The sequence below is a fragment of the Cervus canadensis genome, chromosome 23 (assembly GCF_019320065.1).
Source record: "Cervus canadensis isolate Bull #8, Minnesota chromosome 23, ASM1932006v1, whole genome shotgun sequence".
Classification (NCBI taxonomy): Eukaryota; Metazoa; Chordata; class Mammalia; order Artiodactyla; family Cervidae; genus Cervus; species Cervus canadensis.
This window is the reverse complement of record NC_057408.1, coordinates 26,288,844-26,311,587: the sequence shown is the minus strand read 5'-3', so window position 1 is coordinate 26,311,587 and position 22,744 is coordinate 26,288,844. Positions and strand designations below refer to the sequence as shown.

Sequence of the window (22,744 nt, the reverse complement as noted above, 5' to 3'; positions counted from 1 at the left end):
TAATTCATAATACTGATGTTATGAAACACTTTGTGGATAGAAACTCTAAGATATTTTTATACTGCAAATATATACCAAAGAAATGTTTTTTATCTTAACAAAGAAACAAAGCCATTTATAGAAAATAAAATAAAAATTACAGTGCTTGGGTAACATGGCTGAATGTTTATAATAAGTAAAATGGAGATGAAAGGTATCTTTTAGTATTGAAATATTATGACAAAAAAAAAAAGCTAAGGACTTTTCAATTTAGAACTTTCCATTTACCTGATACTGATCATACCAACTCTCCATGAAATGATTGGTAATTCTCACCTTTAAATGAAACAGAATAACTTTGCATTTCCCATATTTACATAGTCTTCATATAACCAAATTGGATTTGTTTGGGATTAAGGAAGAAAAATAGTTTTGTCAGATCTAATAATGCCCTAATCAACATAAAAGTCATAAAATCTTTCTCAGTTAGGAGTTTTTCATATGACCTTGCTTGAATTTTCTCCACATATCTTTGATTGTCCCTGACAGATTTCTTAGGTCTTTGGCTCTTGTTAGTAAGAGTTGTTAAAAAAGGCTAATTAACAAAGAACATACTGTTGTTAATGGGAATTCCATGGTCCCTCTCTAATTCCTTCAAGCAGATGTATTCTTTGTTATAAGTTTACTTAATGAAAATCAAGAAAAAATTCACCTGAGGTAAAAATTGAGATTAATTTTACTCTTATGTTCAATATTTGAAATTTTAATTATGTCTGTTGACTAGAAATTGATAAAACACATATTTCTGATAGCAATGAATAATGAAAACATTTGTAACAAGTACAGTTTTCTTTATGAAAAGATACTTTGCATAAATTTGGAAAACTATCACTAACAGTGATATGTGTTACACTTAAAATGTCAGGTAAACTTTATAAAGTTAAGTTTATATTACGATATCTTCATACATCTAAGCATAGAATAGTATAATGAACAGCTATACGCCATCATTTAGGTTCAAAATTATCAAGACATGATCCATCTTGCTTAATCTGTATACATGGCTATCTTCTGATATTAAAAACAATTTGAAATGCCCTATCATTTTAATGACACACACAAGCAAACTTGGGCACACATGCTATATATGTGTGTGTGTACCTTTTTAAAAATCAAAATTGACTACTAAAAATTAAGAATGTCTTCAATATAATCAAATATTCAAGCAATACTCAAATTAAAATTATTTAAACATCTTTGAGTCAAGATACAGCTATTTCCACACCATGTAGTTTGTTGAGACATTAGTTAAATCTCAGTTAATTCACATCTCATCACTCTAAATTTAACTTTTTTTTCCATTTATGTGTTGAGAAAAGTAATTGATCCTATGGATTTTCCCACATTATGGATTTTTCTGACTACATCCCCACAGTGTGGTTTAATATATTTCTTTATTTACTTTAAATTAGTAGAATCTTGATTAGATGCACCTTTACATATTTGTCAACAATACTCATAACTGATACTCTACATTTCATATTGCTTGATATGTGAAGGCAAAAATTTCTTAGTTTTGTCACGTTTTATTTCCAGTCTTGATGTTGTTCTTGTTCCTAAGTTTCATTATTAGCTTCATGTCCTGGCACTTGAATCATTTATTATGAATTTCCTCATCACTCTTTCCCTTAAAGTTTTGCCAGTTATTGATGATAACTGTCTAAATCAAATATTTTAGTGACCACATAATGAAACATAACAAAGAAAGAAAAACCAAAAAAAAAAAAAGAAACTCCTAGAACTTAATGATATGATATCTAAAATCAAAATGGTTATATCAAAAGATTGAACATTATATAAGAAAATACCATTGACTTTAAAGATTATTTTTTTAATTATTCAAATTAAAGTAGAGAGATAATAGCAGCAGCAGAAAAAATAATTTTTAAAAATAAAGAGAATTTCAATAACTATGGAACAATTTCAAATAGTATAACATCTATATAATTGGAGTCCAAAAGAGAAAGGAGAGAAAATAATAATAACCAATGGTTTTTCAAGTCTGCAGAACAATATAACACTTAAAAAGACACTCAACAAACAAGTAAGGAAACAACCAAACAAAATCATGGTATTGTAAAATTACTAAAAATGTAAAGATAAAAAGGGAAACAATGAGAATGTCCATTAAATGCTCATCAGAAATAACTGATGAAAAGAGAATGACAGACAAAAAGTTCTGAGAGAAAAACTTGCAAACCTATAATTATATATCCTTCAAAATAAGGGTGATATACAGCAAGTTAGGGGAAGTAATCAACAGCACCACTGCACTATAGAACTATTAACTAGAGACTCTTCAGAATGAAGGACACGTGGACCAACATCAAGTAATGAATTAGAAGGAAATATTAAATATGTATAGATAATTACAAAAAGCTGTTTTGCATTTTTATTAATACTTTAAAAATATCTACTATTTATAAATTAGTAACAATATTACCAGGTATATAACATGTAGAATAAAATCAATGATGATAATGGTGAAAATAAAGGGGTGTGGGAAATTACACTATCTGTTATTCAACTTCTTACTTTATAGATAAAGTGATATAGTAATTGCTCAAGTAGGCTGCTGCGAGAAATGACGGGTGCACACCAAATTCAGCAGAGCAATCACTAAAAATAAACAAAATGCCATATCATGTGACCAATAAAGGGAAAGTAAGATTCTAGAAATTTTTTATTAGTGCAATAATAAAGAGGAGAATGCGAGGGAAGAAGCAAACTGAAGATTGTATAGCAAATTCAACCAAATGAATCACTGCAGTAAAAAGACATAATAAAACACTATAAATAACATGTAGTGTTTGTCAGTTTGGGATTTAAAAACGTAACCCAACAATGTACTAAACAAATCATGTAATTATAAATACATGGATAGCTTGTAAGGACAAGGAGGAGAAAAATATACCATAAAATAATAATCATAAATTAACTGAAATGCTGTATCAGTATCTCAGAAATAAGACCTCAAGATAAGAGGTATATCATCTGACATAACAAGAGCATTTATAAAGATTATAAAATGAAATTTATCAAACAGGCCTAACATTCCTAAACATAACTGAACTTAATATCAGAGCTTTAGAATACATGAAGCAAATATCAATAGAACTAAGGAGAAGTAAATAGTTATAATTGTGGAGCAGTTAACACTGGCCTCCTCTATTGAAATGCCCATTGAACAATAAAAATCCCTGAGAATATAAAAAAAAATTTTAAAGCATAATCAATCAATGTAAAATAATTAAGACTATAGACCACAGCACAAAATGGGATATAGTTTTTACACACTGCTGGTGGGAATGCAAGCTGGCACAACCGGTGTAGAAAACAGATTTTTAGGTTAAAAACTTAAACATGTACCAACCATGTGACCCAGCCATTCTACCCTCAAGATATTTGCCCCAGATGAATAAAATTACACATCCATGCAAAGATATTTACCAGAATGTTTAAAGCAGCTTTATTTAAAATAGCCCAACTGACTGCAAATCAAATGCCTATCAACAATTCAATGTATTAAGTGTAGTCTATCCATGGGGTGTAATAGTGCTCAGTAGTAAAAATAAATGAACTATTGATGCACAAAGTAACATCGCCAATAGCTAGGCTGAATTAAAAGAAGCTTGACAAAAGATAATTCAGATTGCATGCTTCTATCTGTATATAATTCTAGGAAATTCAAACATATTACAATGACAGAAAACAGGTAAGTTCTTGAGAGAGCATGGAGCTGGAGAAGAAGAAGAAAGAGGGAATACCGACGGTCTTAAGAGAAAATCAAGAGGTGATGGCTTTGTTCATTATCTTTATTGTGATGATGGTCTCACAGAAGCATAAATATCGTCAAAGAAACCCAAATCAATCTGAATATGTGTGGTTTGTTCTGTCAGTTATGCCTCACTACTGCTGCTTAAAAAATCTGATTTATTTCAATGCTACTCTCTCAAATCTTCCTACACTCTCCTCGCCACCATTGCATCCAAAAGTCTGTTCTTTTGCGCTGAAACATATGCATTAGGGCTTCCCTGCTGGCTCAGACAGTAAAGAATAAATGAGCAATGCAGGAGACCCAGGTTCGATCCCTGGGTTGGGAAGATCCCCACTCTCCCCTTCTGCTACTGAGTCCAAAAGTCTGTCCTTTCGCATTGAAATATATGCATTAGCACATGTAAAGTGCCAGTGGGAATTTCCTGTGTGCTCTGTGACAACTAGAGGGATGGGGCTGGGGAGGCTTCAGCATGTTGTAGTTTGACAAAAAAAGTGTGGGGTTTTAAAGAAGATATTGGGCTCGATTAAAAGATGTTTAAGATACAAGAGCAAGTGTAAAGTGAGGACACTGTCTAGATCTTGATTTGTATAAACACATTCTTATCCTTACATTTTTATGAATCTGTAATATTTAATATGAATTGGTTACTAGGTGATAAATAAAAATATTGCTAATTTTGCTAGTCGTTGTTGTTCTGGTCAACAACTGATAAATTTTGGTCCTCCTGATAATTAATATTCTTGAAATTGGTTAATGAGTATTTGCACTGCATTTTTAACTGTATTTAAAACATATTTTCAACAATAAAAATAACAGTGATTTATTTTATATTTGTAAAATCAATATGATGCACAGAAAGTATTAAAAATTTTAGTACCAGCAGTTGATGAAAATATACAGAAAACAGAACTCCCATAATAAGTTAATGAAATTAAAAATTTGAGCAACCATTGAATGGGCATACCAGGTGGCTCAAAGGTAAAGAATTCACCTGCAGTGCAGGAAACACAAAAGAGGGGTTTGCTCTCTTCATCAGGAAGATTTCCTGGAGAAGAAAATGACAACCCTCTCCAATATTCTTGCCTGGAATATTCCATGGACAGAGAACCTTGGCAGACTACAGTCCACGGGGTCACAAAGAGTTAGACATGACTGAGCACATACACTGACACAGTGGAGATAATTTGCCCAAATTTAGTATATATTTGAAAGCTAGTTGAATCTATAAACTAACAGCTATTTTTTTTAACACTTTATACCTCAAAAAAATTTTTAAATTTGTCCACTTAGAGGCAAATATAAACTGAATTATGTAGAAAAAATGTATTAAAAAAATCAAAGTTTGAATTAAGGCACCATATGATACCAAATGTTTCAAAATTATAAGATGATACATTATAAATTATTCTCATAAACTGACTTTCTAAAATAAGTCTAGGAAAATAAAAATAACAAGCAAAATTTAGTATGATAGTTAAGAGAAAGAAAAACTGGTTTAACATTTGAAGTTTAGAAATATCTGTGACATTTTTCTCCTCTGATACAACCTAAAGATATCAAAACATAATATCCATTAAACTTGAATGATTGTTATAACTTGTTATTTTTTTCAGATTAAGCACATGATTGAAATATTTAAAAGTTAAGTTATCACTATTGCATACCTCTGTATCATAACAAAACAGGAATATAATACTCTGTCATTTGAAACTCAATGTAAAAATGGAAGAATTGAAACGGTGGCAGTAAGCATATCTGAATGATGAACTATTGTGGCTTTGTTTGCGATATTCCATATTCCAAATTTCCTATAGTGGTCGTACATTTCAGGGGAAGGGAAAAAATGTTGCAAATAATGGTCCACTTTTGATTGAAGAGTGTTGGCAGCTGTCAGCAGTGTCAGACTGAGAGATACCCAGGGCTGAGTTCAGGCTAACAAGGAAAACTGCTATCAATTAATATGTCTGAAATGGGCCCTAGAGAAATAGCCAGCGACATTTCTGACCTGCGTCAGCACTCCTGGTTTTATTTTCCAATCAGGTGAATACAGGACTATGAATCTGTATTTCTTTATTTTTTAAATTTTTATGTTTAATTGGAGGATAACTGCTTTACATGCCGTGTTGGTTTCTTCTGTACAACAAAATGTATCAGCTATAAGGATACATATAATTCCCAACCGGAGTCTCCCTCCTATCCCCCCATGCATAACAGGTCCATATAGAAAAAAAGCACGCTATTACTCTGAATCATGTTAGCTTGCTTGGATTTAATATCAGTGCCAGTATCTAGACATATGTGTAAATATTAAATAAAATGTAGAGTATGGTATGTGAAGTGAAGTGAAGCTGCTCATTCGTGTCCGACTCTTTGCGACCCTGTGGACTGTAGCCTACCAGGCTCCTCTGTCCATGGGATTTTCCAGGCAAGAATACTGGAGTGGGTTGCCATTTCCTTCTTCAGGGGATCTTCCCAACTCCGGGATCGAACCCGGGTCTCCCGCATTGCAGGCAGACGCTTTAACCTCTGAGCCACCAGGGAAGCCCCCTGGTGTATGGTATACTATTTTTCAAAATACATAATATATAAAAATAAGGTTGCATTGATATTAACACAATATTACATAATAAAGTTATTAACATTTGAATAACATTATTATTATAAGCATCAATATAATATATCCAAGTAGAATCACATGATTTTAATATAGAAGAGTATATTTCATATAATATATTATACTCACATATGAAGGGATGTCTATTGAGAAATTTTAAGTGATCTACATAATACCAAATACAGGTAGGATTGGAGATATAATTTTAAGGACATAGAGGGTACAATATACTTTGTGTTTTACTGAATAGAAGAAAGGAAATGCATAGATATCTAACATTGTGTATGACATCTGTCATGGGTAGTTCACGTATTAAAGTTGAATAAAGATCTTTAAATTGCATTTTAACATTTGCACCAGTCTTGAAACTAGACATAATAAAATGTTTTCTATTATCTCCTTTTAGACCATCGTTTTCCCTCTTACTCTAAAGATTCTTGAGGTCACAAAGAAAAGGAAAGAATAAGTCAGAATGATGGATTTGGTGGCTATGTGGGGGAAGATAAAAGTTGAAGCTGGGGAAGTGTGGATCAGATAAATATAGAAACTTAATCCTATTTGTGATCTCTTAAAAATCAAGGGAAACTTGGCAGTCTCTTGGAGTGACATTATAAATAAAGGCTTTTAAATGGCTTTCTCAGAACTGCTAATAGGAATATAATAAGAAATGAGTGGATATAGCTTGCAGATATGAGTGAGAAGGAAGGCAATTTTTGAACCAAAAATTATAATTAACCATGTGTTAATTCTTTCTTCAGAGATTTAGAATGTAAAAGACCTTTTTCTTTGTTCTGTTTATGAATTCTCATTAGACTTAGATTTTACTTATTTACTGTGGATTGACAGTGTATGCTACAGATGAAGCAGTGTAGTGGCTGAAATCTCCTAAGCCCTCTTTGACATTATAGCCTTCTCCAACATTACTTGTGCGGTGTCCTAAAATGTGGAGTCAGTCCATTCCTGGGCTGGCTGTTGTGAACTCTGTTTTGGAGCAGCAGAGAGGGCAGTCCATGGGGTCACAAAGAGTCACTGCTGAGTGACTTTCACTCACTTTCAGGGAGGGCTGTGGATTAATGAGCCCCGTTTTGGAAGGCTGTGCATTGATAAGATTGAAAATGCCCTTGCAAAATATTCCACAGTGGGAAGATACAGAGTTCAGTTGATGAAATGCACACTGGCAAAATCTCATTAAAAAAAAAAAAAAATCTGGTATCCCACCTTTTATTTCCCTTCCACAAGCTACCAAAATGGGATTCATTCTTACAACTTCAAGGCTAAATCTTTATATAACTCTCTACTGAAGGTTCACCTGAACTCCTTTTGGAATATATTCCTCACTACATGTTGCCAATGCAATCAATATGTACAAAACTTAACTATGTCTTTACCAGTTTTATAATCTAATTTTAATTTAGCCATTGCAGGTCCACAGGCTATTTCTCATATGTATTTTCCTGTGTGACTGCTGTCAAAGCACTTTATTTTTTGAAATCTTTTTTTCATATAACATTCTCGTGAAAACATGTAATACGGATGAATAAAAGTGTTGTATTTCTAATATCTAAAAAAATATTCTAAAACAGTATTTTAGGAGATAAACTCATATATATTTCTCCATATTTTTCTCTCCTTGTATTTTTTTTTTCCGTTTATTTTTATTAGTTGGAGGCTAATTACTTTACAATATTGTAGTGGTTTTTGTCATACATTGACATGAATCAGCCATGGATTTACATGTATTCCCCATCCCGATCCCCCCTCCCAACTCCTTGTATAATTTTAAAACACTGGAAACACTGGAAAAATCCCTGAATACCTTGTATCTAATCATTTGGAGAAGATTTAAAAAATTGCTCTCACAGATGACAAAGAAACAAGTGAATAGAAAACAAATTTCAAAATTCATGTTGGTGGTGGTTTAGTCTCTAAGTCGTGTCTGACTCTTGTGACCCCATGGACAGTAGCCTGCCAGACTCCTCTGTCCATGGGATTCTCCAGGTAAGAATACTACAGTGGGTTGCCATTCCCTTCTACAGGGGATCTTCCCAACCCAGGGATCGAAACCGGGTCTCCTGCATGGCAGGCAGATTCTTTACCAACTGAGCTACCAGGGAAGCCCACAATTCATGATAACATCATTCATGTTATTCAGCCAGTAAATGTTATACTGTAAAGGCACTTAATGAAATGGAAATATGCTGCAACACTTTGCTAGGTGAAAAAAGAAATTAGGTACAAAATGATTCCATTAATTTGACCATAAATGTAGACAAATTCAGAGAAGAAAGCCTGGAAGACTACGCCCTCAAATGCAAATAGAAATCATCTCTGAATTGAGGATTTATAAATGGAGTAAAAGAATATGTGTTTCTATTTTTTAGTATTAATATTTATTTAGCTAATAAAGATATATGCATAGTTTTATAATGAATTATGAAGCTATTTTAGATAAAGTAAGGTTATGTAGCACCATAATGAAGATCAAGAGTTGACTGCTTCCAGAGTGAGGTGACTCTCCCAAGTAGGTGGAAATGCAATGTTCTAAGTCCGCTTGATGGGGTTAAGGGCGCCACCTGTCGAGCAAGCATGGCTATGACAAGACCAGCCCCACCACACACGGCTGTGTGACGGGCAATACGAGCTCCGCCATTCCTGCCTGGGAATCCCATGAGCAGAGGAACCTGGAGATTACAGCCCGTGGGATCACAAAGGGTCGCACACGACTCAGCGACTAACACTACCCGCTTGCCTCAGTTTTGTCAGATGAAAAATGACAATAAAATAAGGCATATCACTTGGGGTTGTTATCTTGATTAAATGGTTCAATGTACACAGAACACTGTCTGATGCATACTATGTGTTGTGTGAGTATTTTAAACTAATTCTATAAGAATGGCAACCTATGCCTAGGTAGTAAATACCTAGTGATTTCTTTATCTTTAAACCTTGAAGTAAAGTAGTCAACTGCTATTATTTCTGCAAACTTCTTGCACATATAAAAACTTTATAAATGACTATTGCAAACGTGGTGTAGGAGACATTGTCCCTAATACATGTGTTCTACAAGTATTTTCAAAGGATTTGAATGTCATTATTTTTTTTCCAAGTATGCTAAGTGACTATGACAGATAAACATTGTCATGCTTGAAGCAATGTGTGATATTGGATGGGCATATATGGGCTGAAAATGATCCCACTGTGACTCAGAACAATTACATTTCAAAGAAGACTAATTATGACTTAAGGGATGAAAAATATTATAATCTATGCACTTATACAGTTTGTTACTGAATCTAATTAGAAATTGTCTTTTCTATGACCTCTTCCTGGTTATATAAAGATAATTATTCCATCTGTGAAAACTTATAAAATATAATGTATTCTGAAAGGCTTGTGTAAAGCTGAAACTAAGCTCAACTTAGCTAGCTCCTCATAGAGACAAGCAGATGGCAATTAATACAATGTCTCTGTCTTCAGAAAATAGTTGGGTAGGTTTGGCCAAAAGAATATATCAAAAGACACACTTTGCAATGGTCAGGAAGTTTCAAAGCTTAAAGAAATAAACTCTTAAAGTCCTAGTTTCTAAAATGCTACTTAAAAATAAGATAACATATTTCTCTTTATTAATTTACAGAAGCATGTCTAATGTTTCATATTAGGATCTAAATGTGTGAAGCAAGTAAATTCTATAAAACCTTAGGGCTGGAAAATGAGGCTCTGGGGGCTGTGAGCGGTATTATTACCACAAGGGAAGTAGTTTGAGATTCTTTTCCTTTTTCTCTTTCAATTTGACAGATTTTTTTTATAAAAGAAAAACAAGGAATGCCTCTTAACAACCCCACTTTTTCCATAAGCACCTTTATCATTCCTTATAGGATAGTTGGGGGAAGGTTACAGACTGTGCCATGAAGTTCATTTTTTCCAAGATTGTGGAACTGCCTCAATATACATTTCAAAAGATACTTTGTATTTGCATGAATCTATTTAAAAGATAGATTCCTGGTGGCTCAGATGGTAAAGTGTCTGCTTGCAATGTGGGAGACCCAGGTTCGATCCCTGGGTCGGGAAGATCTCCTGGAGAAGGAAATGGCAACCCACTCTAGTACTGTTGCCTGGAAAATCCCATGGACAGAGGAGCTTGGTGGGCTACAGTCCATGTGGTCCCAAAGAGTTGGACAAGACTGATCGACTTCACTTTCACTTTCTACTTACTTAAATGGGCTTCACTGGTGGCTCAGTCAGTAAAGAATCTGCCTGCAATGCAGGAGTCTGAGGTTCAATCCCTGAGTCTAAAGGTCCCCTGGAGAAGGAAATGACAACCCATTCCAGTATTCTTGCCAGGGAAATCCTATGGACAGAGGACTCTGGAGGGTTTCAGTCCATGGGGTCTCAAGAGTCAGATATGACCGAGCAACTAAACCACAACTACTACTTACTTAAATGCAGAAGCAAGGATATTAATAATACAAAAGTGTTAAGTTCTTGAACTGTTTCAGTTGAAATATCTTGGGGACTATTATTACCTATTGTACCATTTCCCAGCTCAATGTCTTCCTTCATATTTCATTTATATTTGTTTAACCATTAGTTAATATGAGGTCAGTTTTCAAGAAATAATTTTAATTTTCTAGGAGTGCTGAAAGGCATCTGTGATTCCAGGACTTTGAAATGGTTGTTCTGTTTCTCCCAACCACCATGACAGTTTGTTGCCCAATTGAAGGCTCCAGAGCATTCCAATATTCAAGTCAATCACGGTTCACAGAAACAGATAATATGAATGAGTACTATGATGAATAATATGGAAACAGGATTAACAAAATTTGATGGCTAACTGGAATTCAAAAGAGATTAAGTAGGTTTGGAAATGCTGAGGTTGAGATATTTGCAAAAATTATAGGCAAAGCTTCCAAGTGACACTAGGTGATTCCAGTCTCAGAGACCATTGTAATTGTTAACAAGATATCTTCCCTTTCATCTTATTTCTAAGAAAAGCCTAACTTTAGTTCTGTAGGATTTCCTTAACCATCTCTAACATCTAAACAATTAGTGAGCAGAAAAGGCTGTGACTGGCATGTGAAATAAGAGAGTAAAAAAGGAACTAAAATCTTTTGATTGCTGTGGTAGACATTATCATGGTTTAGCAATAACCCTACCACAATTGGGGAGGGTTATGCATTTTATTTTGTTAATGAAATAGAAATAAAAACCACACATCTATTATTTCAGAACAGAAGCAATATAAGACGTTGGAATAGTTCTTTTGTGTTTATGTTTCCTTTCTTAGGCAACCAGATGCTGTAGTTATGAGAGGATGGAGTTTCAATCAAGCTTGAGACAATGAGTGACTGCACCCCCCACTGACTCAAGCATTTGTGGTAGAAGATTGCTGAGAACTTGGTTACATAGCTTAGCACGCCAATAAAATCACCAACTAGATTCTTAACACCATAGGAGGTACTCCCTGTATTTTCCAGTTAATATTCCTTTAATTCAATGAGATACTAATTATTAACTCCCATTTTAAAAAAGAAGAAAGATGAAAGTGAGCTTATAGAAACTAATGAGGGAAAGCAGGTCACAGAGGCCAGCTATAGATAATAGCTGGAATAAAGACTTGTCAGAGTAACAGAAGAGATAAAAATGCCTAACCTGAAAGGATACAAGAAGTTGAATAGGGTCAGAGATGGGGAGAAATATGATGTGCCCAGGGACAAGTGTATTTGCATAGTAATTTCAAAAACATTATTTCAAATAGCTGCCCAAGTTAAGTAATTTTCAAGTTCAGATATTAAGCGTAGTCAAATGGGCCACAAATCTCCATAGCCTGTATAATTCAGTTAACTTCTTGTGCATTATATCAAATCTTCGTTTCTCTAGTTAAGTTTAGTCCTCATTTTTCTGGGATATTTTCTCCACAATATTAAGTCCTGAATTAATTCCTCTGCCATTTCTTCAGTATTTTTAAAGCATATGCTTAAAATATTTTATACTGAGTATATTTTTCTTTGGGATTCCCTCATCTATCTGGTGTGTTCTGATTTGGGTACATTTCTTAAGCATTTAATACCAGGATATTTTACATGCATGGCTGCAATCTATGAAATACTAAAATCAGCTTCAGGTATTCCATTAAAAATAAAAACTTGAAAGGAAACTTCATTTCATCAAAGTCATTATGAATGACTTTTAAAATTAAGGTTAGCTAGGATAATGAACTTTCTGTAAAATAATAGATTTTAGATTTCCCCCACCCCTGCCCCGGGGTGTATAATGTATATCTTTACTTTCTGAGATAATTTAATTAAGGTATTTTTTTTTTGTTTAGAGCTATATTTGAATATAGATAAATATATAGACTGATGTTCCCTCTGGTACCATTCCTATGATTTGAGGTGGCAAGCAGAAAATATTTCTTTATTAGCTGTTTATAGTCAATGATATTATCAATGATATTAATTATAATTTAAAACAATGGCATTTAATAGTTGGAAACAAGAAAAGTAGACATAAAATGTTACTGTAAATAATTAAATATTTTACTATCCACTTTATGTATGATTATAAAGATGAAAGGAATTTGAGAGCAGCATATACAAAAAGAAATATATAACTAAAGATAAATCTACATTCATACATTAAGAAAATAGTGGCAGGTCTAAAATTTTCAAAAAGAAAGCGCAAATATACATGAACTATTCTCAATTATGCATTGTACATCAAATCCTAAGACTCAAATAGGCAATATGAATGATTTGTTACACACACACAAAACATACACAAACACTCACACACATTAAGGCAAATATGTATATAATATATTGTTTATAATACATATTATATTCCTATGTAATTAAAATGTATAAAGATAGTTATACTACATATCTATACATATACACATATAAACATATTAAAAACAACTGGAAATCCATCCAGAATTCAGCAATTACTTATCAGTCTACTTTGACAAGTATTTTTTACTTGAGCAAAATAAGTGTTATAAAACTTTTCAAGTATTAGCTTTTTATATTTTAACGTTAATATTTACATAGTGAAATATTATGAATCTTCAAAATGCACTAAAAAGATAACTATTATCTTGAATGTAAAGAGATTTATAGATAAAGATATTTATTTCTATAGATAAAAAACTACCTACCCTATAGATATATAGAACATATATATATTCAGCATTTAAAAATCTGCTTGAATGAGATATCATGGAAAGCCTTCTCAAATTGAATATTTAATCAATGAGTTAGACTCGTCTGTATTGATATGTGTATATATGAGTTGTTTTCTCTTTATTTATTTACCATCAACATTTAATGAAAAGCTTTGTACCTATAAATTAAAGAGTTGAGAATTCCACAATCATAGAATCATGCAAAGTGAGGCACTTTTTCACCTAAAACATTGTTTTGCATGACGATGCACATTATTGGTTAATTATATTCATTACATAAATGCTACCTGTCAATTTGAACTTATTTATCTCTACAAAGATAAGATAAAGTAAAAAATATTTTTCTTCTTACCAACAATATATTCTAGTCTCTTAAGAATGTATTGCAACATTTATTATTTAATCCTCAATTTCCATTGTAAATATATTATTTTGTTCTTCACTTATTGGAAATCTTTTAGGCCACTTCTTACTATAGTAAATAAAGGCACAGCTGTACTCTGACTATTTTTGCTGATGTTGTATTAGTAGCTACATAAAGCCTAGTCAAATATATCAACCAAATGCTCCTTTCTTCAATGATCAATTTTTTCAGTACAGCTTCTTTATAACTATAATATCTATAAATTTATTCTACCATCAAAAGCAATACTTAGTAAGCACCACTGCCAAATGGTGTGGAAAATATGATTTTGTTATTGAAAAAGGCATAATATAAACATGGATTTTTTAAAGGCCCAAATCTTAGTGAATGAAAAGAAAGTTTAAAGTCATACACTCTGCTATTTTGCTTGTGTTATGTGTACATGTGTATCTGTGTGTGTAGGATCAAAGCACAATTTTAAAATTCATAAAATAGTATCACAGAACCATATAGTATTGGATTCAGATGAACTGGGTGAAATATTAAAAGCATTTAAGCAAAAATACTTTTTTGACAATGGTAGTAATGGTTTTTATACTAAACTGTGAACATATGTGACAATTCTATTATTATTTTATGTTGGACCTGATTACATTTTCTTTAGTTTAAAATTTTTTACTATGCATGAAGAGAATGCCCTAATCTTTTCATGTGTAAACAGTAACATGGTTGGTCCACTCCCTCTAGCTGTGGGAAATGATTTACACACTTATTCTACATTAGTTTGAAATGAAAATTGGGATAAAATGTGGCTTTTCCACTCCACAGTTTCTGATTCAGTCAGGTATTTTTAAGTCTCTAAAGCTGATTCTAAGGCAAATACAACACTGAGGACACTCCCAGCACCATCACCACCTTCATCGTTATTATCATCATCTTATCTAACTAATATTGAATGCTTACTCCATGATTATAACAACAAACAGTACGCCATTTTTAAATGATTTGTCTTACATTTCTATGTACGCGTTCTATCTATGTTGCTATTTTATGAATGCAGAAAATGTGCACATGTAGGTTAACTAGCTTTGCTTAGCCATGTAATACTCGGTGGGGTTGGAGTTAAACTCAGGGAGCTTGCTTCCTTCTGAGTGGGTACCTTTAACCAATGTGCTTGAAGGATTTTGGAATATGGATGGCATTTTGGAAAAAAATATGTGTGCGGATATTGGCCAGGGTTTATTTTTAGAGCAGTGGTTTCCCAACTTTCATGTTTTATATACTCTAATCAGAAAAAAAAAAAAAAAAAAAAGCTTCAGGGGGCCTCCAACGTTTGCTATGTATGTGTATACTAATCATTTACTTCTACAACTTTTATGACCCTACAGGTATTTCACAAAACAAACGGAAAATGAGATGCAAAAGAACGAGATAAAACAACAAAAACAGAAATTCTTATATTTTCCCACAGCTCGGTTGATGGTCTTGTGCATGCCCTGTGTTATCTAAGCACCTGTCTGGAGGCTGTTCTTAGGATAGAGGTGCACTACGTGGTCAGGTGGATGTTCCAAGCAGACATTTCCCACCTTATCCTGCTTCCTCTCTCTTCAAGAGAACAATTTGCTCTAGTTCTCAGCCTGACTTTTACTGTGTGGCTCTGATCATGTAGGGGTAACTTTCTGGTTGCCATATTATATCTAGAATGGATGGTTATTAAGGATAATAATGACTGCAAATCTGTGATAGTAGACAAAGGTATGGCATGAAGTAAAGAATTAAATCAAATGAACTGCGGAATTTTCAACCGGCTCTTTTTCTTAATTATATTACTTGTTTAAATTCTCATTTAGTAACATTAAATTAATGCTATTAAGAAGAATCTGAATAAAATGTAAAGACTTGTACATCTATAGACAATAGTTGCATGGTACTAACTGAGGTATGGCTTCCCAACTGTCTCTAGTGGTAAATGCAGGAGATGTAAGAGACACTGGTTGGATCCCTGGGTTGGGAAGATCCCCTGGAGAAGGAAATGGCAACCCACTCCAGTATTCTAACCTAGAGAATCCCATGGACAGAGGAGCCTGGTGGGCTGCAGTCCCTGAGGTCACAAAGAGTCAGCCTGCATGCACTAACTAATGTACTTAAACAGTCTCAGACTGAGTTTCTCCAACTGCAAAATGAGATAACATACCTGATTTTTGTGTATGTTGTGATAAGTCAGGTAAAATGAATTGGGACTGCACCTGGAACATGCCAAATGCACAACAAAGGTAGTTAGTATTAAGCCATAAAACAAGCCATTAATTTAGACATTCATAATCCCAGATTTCTTCAGAACCCTCTAATTAATCCATCCTTAGACTGTGTAGGAGTCCCCATTACCACGGATATAAAAAATCAAAGGAGTTAGCTGTTAATATGAATACTGCTTAAATGGTGGACGAAAGAGCTCCCTCCAAGGCAGGGCCAGAATAATAGGAAATACTTGCTGCAGACTGCATACTAATGGCGGAGGAGTTTGGTGGGCTACAGTCCAAATGGTCACAAAGAGTCGGACACAACTGAGTGACTAAGCACACATATCAGGTTTATACACCCAAGGCTAATGTATGCAGTTTCTATTATGTGAAAAGTCAGGTTTTGGAGTAGAAGCTTACTGTCCATAGGATTTTCCAGCCAAAAATACTGGAGTGAGTTGTCAAGTCTTTCTCTAGGGGATTTTTCTGACCCAGAGATCAAACCTGCATTTCTTACACTGGCAGGAGGACTTTTTTTTTTTACCACCGAGCCACCAGGGAAGCCCGTAATGATATTTGGGAATGTCTAAATCAATCACCTTAGTTATTACCAGAAAAAAACATCTAATGAAGTCCAATCTAATGACTAGTCTTTAAAAGGTGGGGTGAGGGGTGGTTAAATGATAAATATGAGAAAATTTCTTAGATACTAGAATAATGATGCATAGATATAGAAAACTGGATCAAAAGATCAGGAAATTAGAACACTAATTCAAAAGGCACACCATCCAAAAGTAAATATCAGAGCAAGTGGAGGGGAACCATTGCAGAATAAATGTCCATTCACTGTCTTCAGGTTCTCTCATGCAGTCTACAGAAAAATGCAATTTATGTTTCCCCCACCCTAATACTGCAATGCAAACAACCTATCGAGATCAAATGGGATTTTCCATTATAACGAAATCTAAAACATACATTTACTTATGACTGTAAAATTAACTTCACAGTGGTATAACATATTGTTGCCTTCACAATAACCACACTGCTTTTAAAATCGCTCCCTTTTTCAGTTTGCAAATCTCCATACACATTTGTGTTTCTCTTTTGCCTATAGAATCTCCATTTCATTTTCTTGCCCTAAATTCTGAAGTTCCGTTCTTAAAAAATTTTTTGCCCATTCAGTACATGTTTATCTCTTGGTTTTACAGCTTCAATTAATATTTATATACTGAAGCATCACAAAGCAATCTCCTGAATAGTCTATACATATCTATTTCCTGATCTACAAGCCTATTTGCCAAGAGGCATCTCAATGATCATCTTTTATTCTTCATTCTATATCATTGCGTGCATGAGTGCTCAGTCACTTCAGTTGTGTCTGACCCTTTTGACCCTGTGGAGAGCACCAGGCTCCTCTGCCCATGAGATTTTTCTGGCAAGAATACTGGAACGGGCCCTCCACATCATCATTATGTTGTTTCTTTCACCAAATAAAACCAGCCTCCACTCAGAAACTCTCAGTTGAATAAAAATTCCCTGTTTAATGTTTTCCTCCTTTACCTCTCATGCATATTCAAGCTTCATCTATGGTCAATTCTACCTCATAAATCTTTCAAAGATATGCACTAATCTCCTATGACCTCTAAATTCCCAATCCATAGCTTCTTGTTATTACTTGTTTCTCATACCAGCAAAATAACTTGGAATGATATTTTGAAATTAGAAAATATCTTTCAGGAATGTTATGAATTTCAGACTGTTTAATCTCCTAGACTCAGGTCCAAAACTCTATCCTACAGAAATAAACTGACATTTAGAAATGCAATGCATTATTGCAATGCATTGTTTGTTGTGTAAAAAATTTGGAAATCTAATTGTTGAAGCTAGTTGAGCAATTTTTGATATATACAACCAGTCAGTGTTTAAAGAAGTTTTGGACAGAATTATGACAATGATAGTTACATAGTTTCTTGGCAGAGAAACTATATGCTATCCAGAAAGTAGAGTTTGATAGTGAGTTATATTTAATAAGAAAATCAGTATTACAAATGAACATGAAAAATAGATATATTTTTTAAGTTATCACCAGAAGAGTCCATAACAAGTGCCAATGTGTACCTGAAGTGTCCAGATTTGGCTTCTTTTAATTAATTATAAACAAAAACCAAAGGCTGGTGCATCGTGATGAATAGGTCAAGAATTTTATACGTGTTTCTCAAGAATTAGAAAAGAGTGAATTGAAGAGTGACTAACCACATCTACAGTGGTAGATGTGTCTCTCGAAGTAGTTGCAAATGACAAGAAAGCAGATACATGTCTCTGCCCACTTGGAATTAATAAACAATTTTAACATAGAAATTAGTGTTTGAGATCTCATTTGTAGGGCAATTAAATGAATGATAAGTAAAGATGTTGCAAATAAAAAAATAAACAATATAAAAAATAAAATATAACACAAATGAACTTATCTATGAAACAGAAACAGACTCAGAGATATGAGAGAGGGAACCTGTGACTGCCAGGGGAGGATGGTGAGGGAAGGATGAACTGGGGGTGTGGGATTAGCAGATGCGAACTATCATGTAGAGAATGCGTGAACAACAAAGTCCTATGGTATAGCACAGGAAACTGTATCCAATATCCTGTGATAAACCATAAAGGGAAATAATATGAAAAAGAGGGCTTCCCCGGTGGCTCAGACAGGAAAGAATTCACTTGCGATACAGAATGGGTCAGGAAGATCTGGAGAAGGGAACAGAGAAGGGAATGGATGTGAATCACTTTTTGTACAATAGAAATTAACACAACATTGTGAATCAACTAACTTCAATAAAATACTTAAAAAAGTCAAACAAACAAAAAAAGAGGTAATGAGAATTCTCTAGGGGTCCAGTGGTTAGGACTCTGCGCTTTCACTGCTGAGAGCCTGGGTTCAGCAGACTTAACATTCCACAAGCCTTGTGGCCAAAACCAAAACAAGACAAAAAATCCAAATCTCTTAAAAAAGGAGGTCACTGATGCCCCACTAGAGATTTTTAAGAATAAAATAGATGGCAAACTCTTGAAAACAATTCAGCTATAATTCAACTTAAAGGCAGAAAAATGGTGGCATTTTCCTTTCCCATGATTTATGTACAATTTCCTCATTTCTACAGGAATGACATTTCTAAATTTTGCACTTAGAGAAAATTACCTAGGTTATTTTTAGCCACAACTGATGTGCCAAAAGTACTCCCACTTTAATATACTATCCTGCTAATTTACGGAATTCATTTATCACGTAAGTTCTTAGAAGGAAGGAGCAGATAAAATGTAAATGTACTGATTTTGTATGTTGATAAGTCACTGTTCTGTGATAACATTTCAAACTTGATTTAATATGCCAAAGCAGAGTCTCTGAAAAATTACATGTTTTCCTTTAACTTTAAGACATTTTTTGATGATCCTGAATGTCTTTTACGGAGTACTAATTAACAAGATAAACTTCTGTCAAAAATATTTCTACTTTATTAATTCTAGAGCCCTTTTTTTTTTTTATGTGAAACAAGAATTGTCTGACTTGATCACTTCTGAATATTCATGCATTATTTCAAAAGGGCATAAATTGTCTCAAAAAGAAACTGATTTTCTAGAAGTTGTGAAAAGGTAGATTTTTAGAGCATTTGAGCTGAATTCTCTCAAGTGAGTGGTGGCAAGAAACCTCTCACACTGCGAGTCTTTAAAAGAAAGGTCAAACATCTTCACGGTCACCATGGCAAAAGGAACTCATTCATTTCTCAGATTATGAGTTGTTACCAGCACTGTGAGAAAGAAAGGATTCTTATGGGTTATGAAGTTCTGTATTTGTGTTTTTCCTTAATCTGTTACACCAGAGCAAAGATACAGGTATTAGATGATCATAGTTATTAAGGAAAGTCATCATGACAACAGAATATAAAAGTTCCAGTTTCTCATGTTCATCAGCATAGTCCTCAAATATTAGGGTCAGTATCATTAAATCCTAATCTAAAGAAAGGGAAATAAAAAATCAGTATGCTCTTTCAAACTGTGTAACGCATTTATTCCTATTGCATTGCTACTCAATAACATGTCAAATACTATACTATAACACTTTACATATAAAATAATGTTAATAGCATGACTGACAAAAAGTTCACTATCAATTCATAATTAGCTATTGATTATTATTTATCAAATGACACGTAGTATATTATGATAAATTTCTAAACAATAGGTTTCTTATGAATGCATGGGAATTTGTGCACATCAGTTTAAAGAAACTTCAATTTATGATAATTTAATTGAATAATTTTAAAAAATTTTCTGCAGATAAGTACCTTAGAAATATTTCTAAGGAGAAAACAAAATAAAACAAAATGCGTAAGTAGATAATCTATGCTTTAAGATTTCTACAAATTGTGTGAAAGTGTGTGTGTTTTTAACCATAAAAGGAAACAAATAAAAAACATGCTAAAACTGAAACTAAAAATTTTATATAATTTACCTAATGATCTGATTCGTTTCAGTCATTGGTAAAAAAGTGTTGGTAAAGAAAACATATAAAGAATAACAGAGCAAATGATTTCTAGATTTCATACACTCATTATTTAAAAATTTAAGCAATTCTATACCTATAAATTTGTGTTTATTCTTACTGGAAATATTTTTAAATATTTTGTTAAAAACACTTGGTAAACAGAAATATTTAGATTATATTGAAATCTAAATATTTTCAAATTTAAAATTATAAATATATATTTGCATATTAGCAATATTTAGACATTTAAAGTACTTTGAATTTGAAATAAATAATATTATGTGAAAGTATACTATTTTATTACTTTATTTGATATTGCAAATACATCTAATATATAGATATGTCTCAATTGTAATTAAAAATTAGCACATATTTTATGCAAATGAAAAGTCTTCTCTCCAGATACAGTAATTAAAAAAATAAACTGATAGAACTGAACTATAAATTTACATAATCTGAGAAAACATTTGATATTCTACTTATACATTTTGTTAACTTCTTCCTCTGTTATTTCATATGCCAGTTATAGAGTTACTAAATGCTTTGGCAAATTTACATTGAAATATTTTATTAAAATTAGTAACCCAATTAAAATTGCTTGCAACAAATCAGAATTGAGACAATAACAATCCCTTTCACAATTTGCATTTTCTTAATTATTAGTTTTGTGTATTTCATATTTGATGAATTAACCTTCATGTAATGAATATAATAGATTGAAAGCTAATATGTCTACATGTTTGAATATGTATGTATTTGTATTCATAATGTGCTCAATAGTTTGCTTTTATTATTATTATTTTTGTAACATTCTTAATTACTTAAGCTTTTTCACTTTAAGAATTTTTGAAAGTCAATGAAAAATTTGATAACCAAAAAACCTGACAAAAAGAAAGAAAATAAAATAAGTATATATTAACTTTAATAAGAAATTATCCTTCAAAGAAACATATAGTTTTATTCAGATATGTGGAAATCTCCACACTAAATATCATTTACTAAGAAATAAGTAATTTATTATTTAAAAAATATTTATTCTGTAAATAAATATTTCCACATATTTATAAGGTTTATAACTTTAAACCTTGGCATGGCATCTGATAGTAGAGTGGTAAATATTTTTTAAAAAATTAAGAAACAAAATCCTGGAGAAAGATGCTACATTCCTCCCAAGGAACATGTTTTAAATTTTCTAGATATAAAGAACTTTTATTTTCCTGAATCTGAATTGCAGAGATGCTAAATTGATCTTTGTTTTAGAGAATGTTCAATGTACACATCAAGTTTAGAGAGTTTTAGAAATTTTTCCTTTTGAAGGGAAAATTAGAGAGTTTTTCAAGTACTTTTTCGCTCTATTTTCATTGAGTTAGCTTATATAATCAATACTTGCCTGATGATCGCATTCTTACCTGTATATCTTCAAGTTCAATAAGGTCTGAAGAGACAAATTCAAACTTCACGTGAAACACATGAAGAATAGCAGGAGCGTTTGCCCTAATTTTGCTTCACAGGCTTCTCATCCAACCTTACATGAGCCACATTGCTCTGAGTTACAGACACTTGTGCTTGTAGTACCAAGACCCTCAGTATGTCACCGCTTACTGAATGCTATTTTGGGTTCTCTGAGCAGAGCCACGAACACTGAGCCTTTGTGCAAAATATCATAAGGGCATTCTGATGTCCGTTCATAGTCTGGGGTTAAAATGCAGACAGCTCCAGCAAATAGTTATGAGCTGATTTTTTTTCCCCCTCTTTTTCCTAACAAGAAACAAAAAAGAAAATAAAGTGCTTATTGGCTGGAGGTGGTAAGGAGGGAATTCAACTTATGTAAGAGAATTTTGCAAGTGGAAAGGACATGCCCTCTACTTGAGGATTAGCTGATGAAACAAATGATCAATTTAAAGCAGGCACAAAAGTTGCTAAAAAGAGAAGAGCTTTTAAACTCTGTCTCTATGACTTCTGGCTGCTCCTAAATTCAGTCTTTCTACT

General features: G+C 33.0%; 1 protein-coding gene across 1 annotated transcript in view; it reads right to left on the bottom strand.

The window, feature by feature from the left end:
* The window catches only part of CDH19 (cadherin 19), a 71,204-nt gene extending 48,787 nt beyond the window's left edge, over positions 1-22,417 (bottom strand). Inside the window, exon 1 of the mRNA XM_043444374.1 lies at positions 22,165-22,417. The gene's annotated coding sequence lies outside the window, so the exon portion shown is untranslated. The remainder of the gene's footprint in view (positions 1-22,164) is intronic.
* Positions 22,418-22,744: the final 327 nt, after the last annotated feature.